Raw genomic sequence first — 10,714 nt, 5'->3', positions numbered from 1 at the left:
TCTTGTTCTTGGAGCTTAGAGTCACAATTGTCACTCCTCTAATCGCTTACAAACACCAACTAGCAAGTGGATGATCTTGAGAGAGAGAGAGAGAGAGAAGAGGGTAAGAAATCGGCTCTAGGGTTTCTTGCCTTGCGTGGATGCCGATTTCCCTCACCCAAGGGATCTATTTATACTACTAGCTATTAGGGTTTTACCCTTAAACCGATTTGAATAACTTAGGCCCTAAGCAATCCAAAGATCCTCCTAGATATTAGGCTTGGACGATTTTAAGTTCTCCTAACCCTAAAATCCGTCCACCCTAATATCCATAAGGATACATAGCCCAAAACACAACTATCACACATTTGAGAGTTTATGCCTTTTTATTCAATTAATATCTTTAAGTCATCGAATTAATTATTAATTAATATATGACTTATATCAATCAAATAATATTATTATTCCTTTAATATATTATTCTCATAATATATTAACAATAGTATCTCTTCTCTCTTTACAAATCATCCTATCAAGTTGCTATGGTGAAGGCAACCCAAAAGGGCCATGCACACCCGGGTCAAGTACTTACCAAATATAGTTACAGCCTTAGACAGTAATCCAACAATCTCCCACTTGGATAAGTCTAGTAACTATATATGCAAAAAAATCCGATTAGCAATCATCGCTCTCAAAGACGCTGTCAAAATCTGATCTTATCAGTATCCTGTCCTTTAGATAAGGGATCGTACAGTCCTCTATTTAGATATTGTGTCGACAATCTCATGGAACTTATTGTTTAGCAGTTTGTTTCTCAATCTCAGATTCATTTCACATAGAACTTAATTGAACACATCAATTCACACCTGACCGGGCCCGACACATAAGTGAAATCAAATCATTGAGGGGCCCTGATATCGCTTTTACCCTCTTAGGATAAAAGTAACAGATAAACTTCGACTTATATGCATTTACTATTTACTAATCAATTATACACAACAATGCATTTTATGGCATCAATTTACTGATGCGGTTTCGCATTGTCAATGCACAACCAATTAATAAACAATAAACATATATCTTGGTTTTAAGACCATATGATATTATCATCTTGCGATCACTTGCGTTACATTCCATAAAGTGATTCCAGCAAGCGCGAGTTTATTCCAATGCTCAAAACTTGTTCATAAGCACTCATGAATGTTGCAGCAATCCTTTGCTATGTCTAATACCTTTTAGACAATCTACATACTAGTTCATGACAATCTTCATTCATACCTACTTACAACATATGAACGATTGTTGACCATTCGAATAACTCGATTATTCTTAATAACTCAATTATTCAGGAAGTCAAAACATGCAAAGTGAAACAATAGTTAATCAATTAACATAAGAAAGTAGCTTTACTTATAAATAATACTCCTTTATTTAATCATCAAATGTCAATTACATTTATCTATTACATGTTTCCAAACAATCTAATCTAAACTAATATCGTCTTTTAGCCCAATGCTCCTAGCGTGCTGCAAATGCTTAACCCTACTCAGTCCCTTCGTAAGCGGATCTACTGGGTTATCCTCTGACGATACCCTCTTTACTACGAGGTGTCCTTCTTCTACTTGATGTCTAATAAAGTGATATTTTCTGTCGATATGTCGAGATCTACCATGATCCCTCGGTTCCTTGGTCAAGGCAACCGCTCCTTCATTATCACAAAAAATTTCCATAGGCTCCTTTATGGTAGGCACAACTCCAAGGTCACCAATGAAGTTCTTCAACCACATCGCCTCCTTTGACGCTTCGCTCGCTATAATGTACTCTGATTCGCACGTTGAATAAGATATTGTCTCTTGCTTGGAACTTTTCCAAGTCACTCTCCTCCATTAAGGTTATAGACCCAACCCGACTGTGAACGATAGTTGTCCCTTTCGGTCTGGAAGCTTGCGTCAGTATGCCCTCGCACCTTTAAGTCATCACTCCCTCCGAGGACTAAAAAACATTCCTTGGTCTTCCGAAGGTACTTAAGTATATTCTTGACCGCAATCCAATGAGCTCTGCCAGGGTTCCCTTGATATCTACTGACCATGCTCAAAGCAAAGGCCACGTCAGGGCGAGTACAAGTCATAGCGTACATGATTGAGCCAACGGCGGAAGCATAGGGTACTCGGCTCATCTCAGCTATCTCGGCTTCTGTACTCGGACTTTGAGTCTTACTCAATTTGGCATTACTCTGTACCGGTAGTTCTCCCTTCTTCGAGTTTTCCATACGAAAACGTTTTAGTACCTTATCCAAGTAAGTATTCTGACTAAGTCCTATTAGTCTCTTACTTCGTTCTCTCACTATCCTTATTCCCAAAATACAGGAAGCCTCTCCAAGGTCCTTCATAGCGAAGCACTTCCCGAGCCACGACTTAACCTCCTGTAGAGTCGGGATGTCGTTTCTTATGAGCAGTATGTCATCGACATACAAAACAAGGAAGCTAACTATACTCCCACTGGCCTTGACATATACACATGATTCATCTTCACTTCGTAAAAATCCGAACTCTTTGACTTTCTCATCGGAGCCAAGATTCCATCTGCGAGATGCTTGCTTAAGTCCATAAATGGACTTCTCAAGCTTGCACACTCTATTGGGATGCTTTGGATCGACAAAACCTTCTGGCTGAGCCATGTAAACATCCTCAACCAACTTCCCATTAAGGAAAGCGGTCTTGACATCCATCTGCCATATCTCATAATCATGAAATGCAGCAATGGCTAGCATCATCCTAATAGACTTTATCTTAGCAACTAGTGAGAAGGTCTCATCATAGTCAACTCCGGGAGTTTGAGTAAAGCCCTTCGCCACCAATCGTGCCATATACATGTGCACATTCCCATCCACATCGGTCTTCTTCTTCAAGATCCATTTGCACCCAACCGTCTTATGTCCGGGCACATTGTCAACCAAATTCCAAACTTGGTTGTCATACATGGACTGAATCTCGTTGTCCATCGCCTCTTTCCATTTTGCAGACTCTGGGCCTGCCATGGCTTCCTTATAACTATTAGGTTCATCTAGATTTATTAGTGTACCATCACTAATATACGTGTCCCCTTCGGTAGTAATATGACCATAAAACAGGGGATGAACTCTAACTCTTTTGGAACGTCTAAGAGGTAAGGAGTCGTCAAGCGGTTCAGCCAGAGTTTCCTCCTCGGGTTGAGCGCCAGCGTTAGAGGTTCCTTCATTGCTCGACTCTTGAATCTCTTCAAGATTGATTTGCCTCCCACTATCCCCTTGGCTTATGAGTTGTCGCTCTCGGAAAACTCCTCTCCTTGCAACGAAGACAACATTGTCACTTGGTCTATAGAAGAGATATCCAAAGGATTTCTGTGGGTAGCCGATGAAAATACATTGCTCACTACGAGGTTCGAGCTTGTTGTGAGTTTCTCGTCTTAGGAAAACTTCACAGCCCAAACCTTGATATGTGCCAATGAGGGAGCTTTTCTTGTCCACATCTCGTGAGGTGTTTTGGCAACCTTCTTTATAGGGACTCGGTTAAGGATATGGGCGACAGTCTTTAAGGCATACCCCCATAATGAGATAAGTAGTAAAGCACGACTCATCATAGAACGAACCATGTCTAACAGGGTTCGATTACGCCTTTCTGCCACACCATTCAATTACGGTGTCCTAGGTGGCGTCAATTGCGAAACTATTCCACATTCCTTGAGATAGTCGTGGAATTCAAGACTTAGGTACTCTCCTCCTCGATCGGATCGAAGCATCTTGATTTTCCTGCCCAATTGATTCTCCACTTCATGTTTGAACTCTTTGAACTTTTCAAACGTTTCTAACTTGTGCTTGATTAAGTAAATATACCCATATCTACTATAATCGTCGGTGAAAGTCACGTAGAAGTGGTTCCCATCCTTTGTGGTGCATCTAAAGGGCCCACACACGTCGGTGTGTATGAGATCCAATAAACCCTCACCCTTCTCACAAGTGCTAGTGAAGGGTGACTTGGTCATCTTTCCAAGTAAACAAGATTCGCACGTGTCATCGTCCCTAAGGTCGAATGACTCCAACACTCCATCCTTTTGGAGTTGGGCTATGCGCTTCTTGTTGACATGTCCAAGATGACAACGCCACAAGCATGCTTTATCCATACTATTTGAAGAATCCATACATAACACATCATTTTCTAGGTTATCTATAACCATAACAGTTTCATAAATTCTATTACAAGGCATTGCTTCAAAATATAAAACACCATTTAGATAAGCATAAATCGAACCATTCTCATTATTAAACGAATATCTAAATCTTTGTCTAAATAAACCATGAAAAGAAATGATGTTTCTTGCCATATCTGGCGAGTAACAACAATTATTTAAATCTAAATTCAACCCATTACTAAGTACTAAAGAATACACTCCAATCTTGGTAACAGGCGACGATCTTCTGTTCCCCATGATTAGATTTATTCTTCCAAGCTCCACATCCATATTTCTTCCTAGTCCCTGTAAATCAGAACAAATGTGGTAACCACACCCTGTGTCAAGAACCCAAGAAATAGCATGAGTTGAATCATCAGATTTAATTGTGTAAATACCTGCGAAAGATGGCTTGATCTTCCCATCCTTGATGGCTTGCAGATATTCCGGGCGGCTTCTCTTCCAATGTCCTATTTTGTGGCAATGGTGGCACTCTACCTCCTTTGGGTTTGGGTTGGGCTTAGCAGGATCAACCTTGGTCCCACCATCTTCGGACTTTCCCTTGTGGTGGTTCTTCGAAGAAGCCTTCCTCTTCTTGCCCCTTCCCTGCCCAATAGCCAAAACAGGAGCAACGGGTGGATTGGGAGTTAGTGCAACAGAGTTGTCCTTGAGGTTGCTCTCAGCAGTCATTAGGAGCCCTTGGAGTTTGCTTATGGTGACCTCTTCCTTGTTCATTTGGTAGGTCATCCTAAATTGGTTGTAGCATGAAGGCAAGGAGTGAAGAACAATGTCGATAGCCAAATCTTCCCCAAAGTTGACACTCAACTTGCGAAGACAATCAACATACCTTTGCATCTTTTGCAGGTGCACGGTTAGAGATTCTCCACTTCCCATTTTAGCACTGATCATATTTGTTATGATCTCATTGTGCTCTTGCCTCGTGCTTTGGTGGTATCTCTCCATCAAGTCTAGATACATCTCATAAGGATACATGTCCTCATAGGAATTTTTGGAATTCGGAGTTCATCGTGGCTATCATCATGCAATGAACTTTCGTTACATCACGCTCATAGGTCTCAAAGACAACCATTTCTTCGGGAGTAGCAATTTATGGATTGATCTTCTCGAGCTTCTCATCGAGAACATACTCTTTGTCCTCGTAACGCGCGATCGTGCAAATGTATCTTATCGATTCACTGAAGTTCGATTCGTCAAAAGCAACTTTTTGACAAAGGCTCATTAGCGTGAATGAGCTAGCAGCAGCGTTGTTCGCGTTAGACATCTACAAATAGAAAGGAAACAAAGTTTAATTAGAGTTAAGTCCCTAATTAACACCCAAAATAAAAATTAGGGCTAGGACCCAACAACATTACTTACACATTAGAAAAGGGATGCCGTAATCCAACATGGAAATAATTTGGAGGTAAGTGAATGACGATTCACTAATTCTTCACCATGAAAAACATAAGCTTAAGTTTTAAATGTATTGATAATTCCTAGATTTCTTTGAGATTCATTGAACTTTTCAATGGCATGTTTAAATCTCGATATGCCCCTCTAGTTTGTGACTGGGATGTCGAGGATCACAAAGCAGGTGTGAATAACCATGCAAATCTACATGGTGCCTTCATTGTTACACTCACCTATTCGATGTGCCGGTAAACCACACACGCTCCATCGAACTATGAAAAACAATGAATCACCCTTTGCCACCTTTGCTTAGAACCAATTAGTGTGCCGGTTAAGCACACACGCTCCACTAACTTCTTAGCAAGGGTGCAAAGTATAATTTCATGGGATTGCATCAATTCACTTTTCCTAAAGTAACTACGATCGGGATTTTATGAAACACTTTTAGTTACTTTATATAGATTCATTATACTTATTAATGAGAAGAGGTTTGCCCTATCCTACGCGTTCAGCTAACGACCCTCCACCAGTCAAGCAAGCGGTGGTGTGAGTGTACACCCATTAAGCGCCATTTTATAGGCAGCAACCTTATACCCACCTTATAGACCGGCTTCATGAATGAGGCCTACTAGCGGTAAGACTAGCATTTTAAATTATACATATACATATATATATATATATATATATATATATATATATATATATACATATATATATATATATACATATATATATATATATACACATATATATACATATACATATATATATATATATATATATATATATATATATATATTAAGCTTGTAATAATATAATAGTATAAGGTTGAATTTTAGGCTTGTAAAATTCTAGGGTTTTAAATTTAAATTATTCAAATTAAACTTTTAATTACAAAACTTAAATTTCAAAACTTCAGGACAAGTTTTAAACCTTTTTCAAAACATAAGGATCAAATAGCAAATAATATAAATCAACTAATTAGATTATCTCAATTTGATCTTATTCAATATTACTTGCAAGACATTTCACCAATTCAATTCAAATAATCAATTGTTATCATATAAGGAAATTATTATTCAACTAATTGGTAATTATCTTTTGTTTGGTCAAGAATATACTCATATATATGATTAAAATCGGATTTTAATGCCCCAAAACAGTTAAGGCAAGTATCCTCAAGTAAAAGGTGCAAGAAATCCCGAAACTACCTCCAACTGAAGCTCGAACTCGCCGAGTTCTACTATGTACTCGCAGAGTTCATCAGACAGAATCACAAAAATTGATTTTTTTCAAGCAACAAGCAATCAACCAATGCATCAATTCAATAGAAATCAATCAAAGCTCTGATACCACTGATGGGTTTGAGCCATAAGAACTTTCCTATGTGCACATGCAAATGCTAATGCTTGGATCTAGGTTTCTCTAATTGATCATGCAATGTATCTAAGGCTTACAATTCTAGATCTACTGTAAACAATTGAATCATATCATATACAAACAGATCTAGAAGAATACCCTAAGTTGCTTGCTTGAAACTTCTTGTTCTTGGAGCTTAGAATTACAATTGTCACTCCTCTAATGGCTTACAAACACCAACTAGCAAGAGGATGATCTTGAGAGAGAGAGGAGGGTAAGAAATTGGCTCTATGGTTTCTTGCCTTGCATGAATGTCGATTTCCCTCACCCAAGGGATCTATTTATACTATGAGCTGTTAGGGTTTCACCCTTAACCCTAATTGAATAACTTAGGCCCTAAGCAATCCAAAGATCCTCCTAGATATTAGGCTTGGACGATTTTAAGGTCTCCTAACCCTAAAATGTGTCCACCATAATATCAATAAGGATACATAGCCCAAAACACAACTATCACACATTTGACAGTTTATGCCCCTTTATTCAATTAATCTCTTTAAGTCACCAAATTAATTCTTAATTAATATATTACTTATATCAATCAAATAATATTATTATTCCTTTAATATATTATTCTCATAATATATTAACAATAATATCTCTTCTCTCTTTACAAATCATCCTGTCAAGTTGCTATGGTGAAGGCAACCCAAAAGGACCATGCACAACCGTGTCAAGTACTTACCAAATATACTTACAACCTTAGACACTAATCCAACACTATTATCATCCCAACCATCAAAGCCCAATAGAGAGGCCCAACTCAAAGTCCAAGTGAAATTAGGGTTTCACATAAAATGACAATTAGGGTTAACTGTTTCTCACTTAACCCATCAAGGACTTAATCCATCGAGTCCGTTACTCTACTAGATAATTGATATGGAATAATTTGGGTTTAATAAACAATCCAATCCCAATGGCCCAAAGGTGGGTCCCATTAAGTCTAAGGCTTAAATACTCACAATTGGGGCATTTCTACTCAAACATGGCCCAATAGGCCCAAAATTAATCTTTAAGCCCATTAGGGTTTTGCTAGGTCCATTAGGGTTTTGCTAGTAGGGCACCACCCACTACCACCTCGGGTAGTGGTGGTCAATGGCGATTCGCGGCGGTGGCCACCACCATATAATGATGGTTATTATTTTTCTTCACTATACAATGTTAATTAAAGTTACAAGGCTTTTATCCAAAATAACACACACACTCACTAACCCACACACACATAGCCACACCGTGGTGGCCGGCAGTGGCGCTTGGTTGCAGCCACCACCTCACGGTCGTGGTGGTGGTTGTTCTCAATTTTCCGGCTACACAAAACACTCTAACAAAAAATAATATATCCATACACACACAATAAACACGCACTACAGCCTTTGCCTGGAATAGAAGCACAGCCACCCACTTTGTGGCGTTGGCTACAATAACAGTAAGAGAAAAGTGTGTAACAGCAGCGGTTATCAGCGACAACCACCATGGCCGGTCGCCATGGTGGTTCTTCATGATCTATATTCGGCAGAGAACCCATCCTTCATACGCTTGCACATAACATACCACGAATAATGGCCACTTCCACCCTCATGGTGGCCTACCAAAGACGACAACAACCTCCAAACAATCAACCGGCAGCAGAGGCGATGGCTAGCTGTTGTGTGACGAGTATCAAAGTGAGTGGTGACAGGAAAAGATTAGAAGAATGAAGAACGATGGAGAGGTGGCAGCGGCGCCACAACATCGTCGGGGAGTCCTCGTCGTCAACAGCAAGGCTTCATGGTGGTTGTGACTCAACAGTAGAGATGCCGGAGATCAGAGGAAAGAGGGGGGTTTTGCTTCCTCTAACCACGACACTAGTAGCGGTAGCCGAGCTTGTCGTCGGCGGTGGCAATGGAGGCGGCGACTGGAATGGGGAGGTATAAGGGTGGCAGCTGGACGATGGCAGTTAGGGTTAAGGTTATGAATGAGTTGACGGAATATATACCCGATCCATATCACAACTTTCCCATAATTACAGTTATGGTCCCTCCCCATGGGATCTTTTCAAATTCAATCCAATATTTACCCTTTTGCCCTTGATTCCATAATTCGCTTTCCTAATAAGTCCTAATAATTACCAACTATATCCCCACTTCTAAGATTCTTCTCAATCAACTCCGTAATTTACTAAACAGCCCTCAACTGTCAAAATTGTTCACAATTCAGTCGGGGAATTACATTTATTAATTAGTTTATTTGTTTACTAAATAAATAAACTGGGTATTACACACATCTACTTCCCAAATGGTGCATCTACTTCTTAATGTGCACACCCACTCCAAACCGGCAAATCATTGCATCATGGAGCACAAATGATGCTCCATTCCATTCAAAGGTGCTTCACTACCTTCTTAGGTGCTCCATTATTTTCGTAGATGATCCATTCGTTTCTAGATGTTCAATTCGTTTCTTAGATGCTAAAAAGTCTTTATGTCAAAGAGTCATTAGAAAATGATATTTGCTAATGATATATGATCATATGGGGTCATACCTTATAGCATGTTACCACTAATTGATTATTTATTTTCTAATTTGATTATTTGGGGAAGGAAGGGTTAGAAGGGGAATGAAGAGTGTATTAAAAGAGATAAATATGGAGGATGGTGTCCGTCGGTCCAGTGTTTCCGACGACAGCCCGACGGTGTTGGGATGAGGTCTGATGGTCGTGTGTTCTCTCCAGGTTTTAGTTAAATGAGTTAGAAAATGAGGGATAAGGTTTAGAAGAGGTGAAGTGAAGTGGAAGTGGGGCTTACATCTTTTATTAAAAATTTTGTTATTTGTTAATATTAAATAAAGCCTAAATAAATGAAAAAAATAAGGATAATATAGTCTATTTATATGTGTAGGGATTATAATCACAAAAAAAAAATAATAATAAATAAACAAAAAAAGATAGCATAGGGCTGTCCTTAGTGCAAAAAATAAACAATAAGGATCAACCGCATAAATTTGACCAAACCACGTAGACAATTTCAGTAATTTGCTATTTAAAATATTAATTCACGTGTTAAGGTTTTTATATAGAATAATATTCTTAGAAATATATATTGTCTGGAATCAAAGAAATTATTGGAGTAATGGTGGGAGCATGACAGGTTTGATGGTTTGAATGAAAGACTCCCTTCGTGCGTATTGTCTTTATTTATCTTTAACCAGGAAACCGCGCTATGTCCCAACACATTCATCATGTTATTTGGCCATTAATGTTCATGTTATACAATAATGTAAAGATTCTTTACTTGACTACATATTCGAATCTCAAAAAAATGTAAACAACTAAACATCCTGCTGCAAGGAAAGTTTATAAATAATATTTTGGTATAAATGTATAAAGAAATTAATCGATGATTATTGAAAATATTTCCATTTTAAAGTGTGAATATTAAAAACTTCAAGGCTAATATACTTTCTTCACATTCAGAGAGTAGTGCTTCAACTAATTTGTTGATACTTCCAAAATGTTCAAATTTAGCTGATTTATCAATATTTTGAAGTACGGTGATTTTAAAACAAATTGCGATAATACATTGGTTTATACAAGTCTAGAGTTTTGAAAATTATATAAACTTGAATAATTGATTGTAGTGATTGCATACTCATCAAGACCATAATTTTCCAAGATAAAGGTTTGAGGTTGACGGTTAGCATTATAATTGATTTTTAATATCAAATA

The sequence above is a fragment of the Lactuca sativa genome, chromosome 2 (assembly GCF_002870075.4).
Source record: "Lactuca sativa cultivar Salinas chromosome 2, Lsat_Salinas_v11, whole genome shotgun sequence".
In the NCBI taxonomy this organism is placed as follows: domain Eukaryota; kingdom Viridiplantae; phylum Streptophyta; class Magnoliopsida; order Asterales; family Asteraceae; genus Lactuca; species Lactuca sativa.
This window is presented reverse-complemented; position numbering follows the sequence as displayed.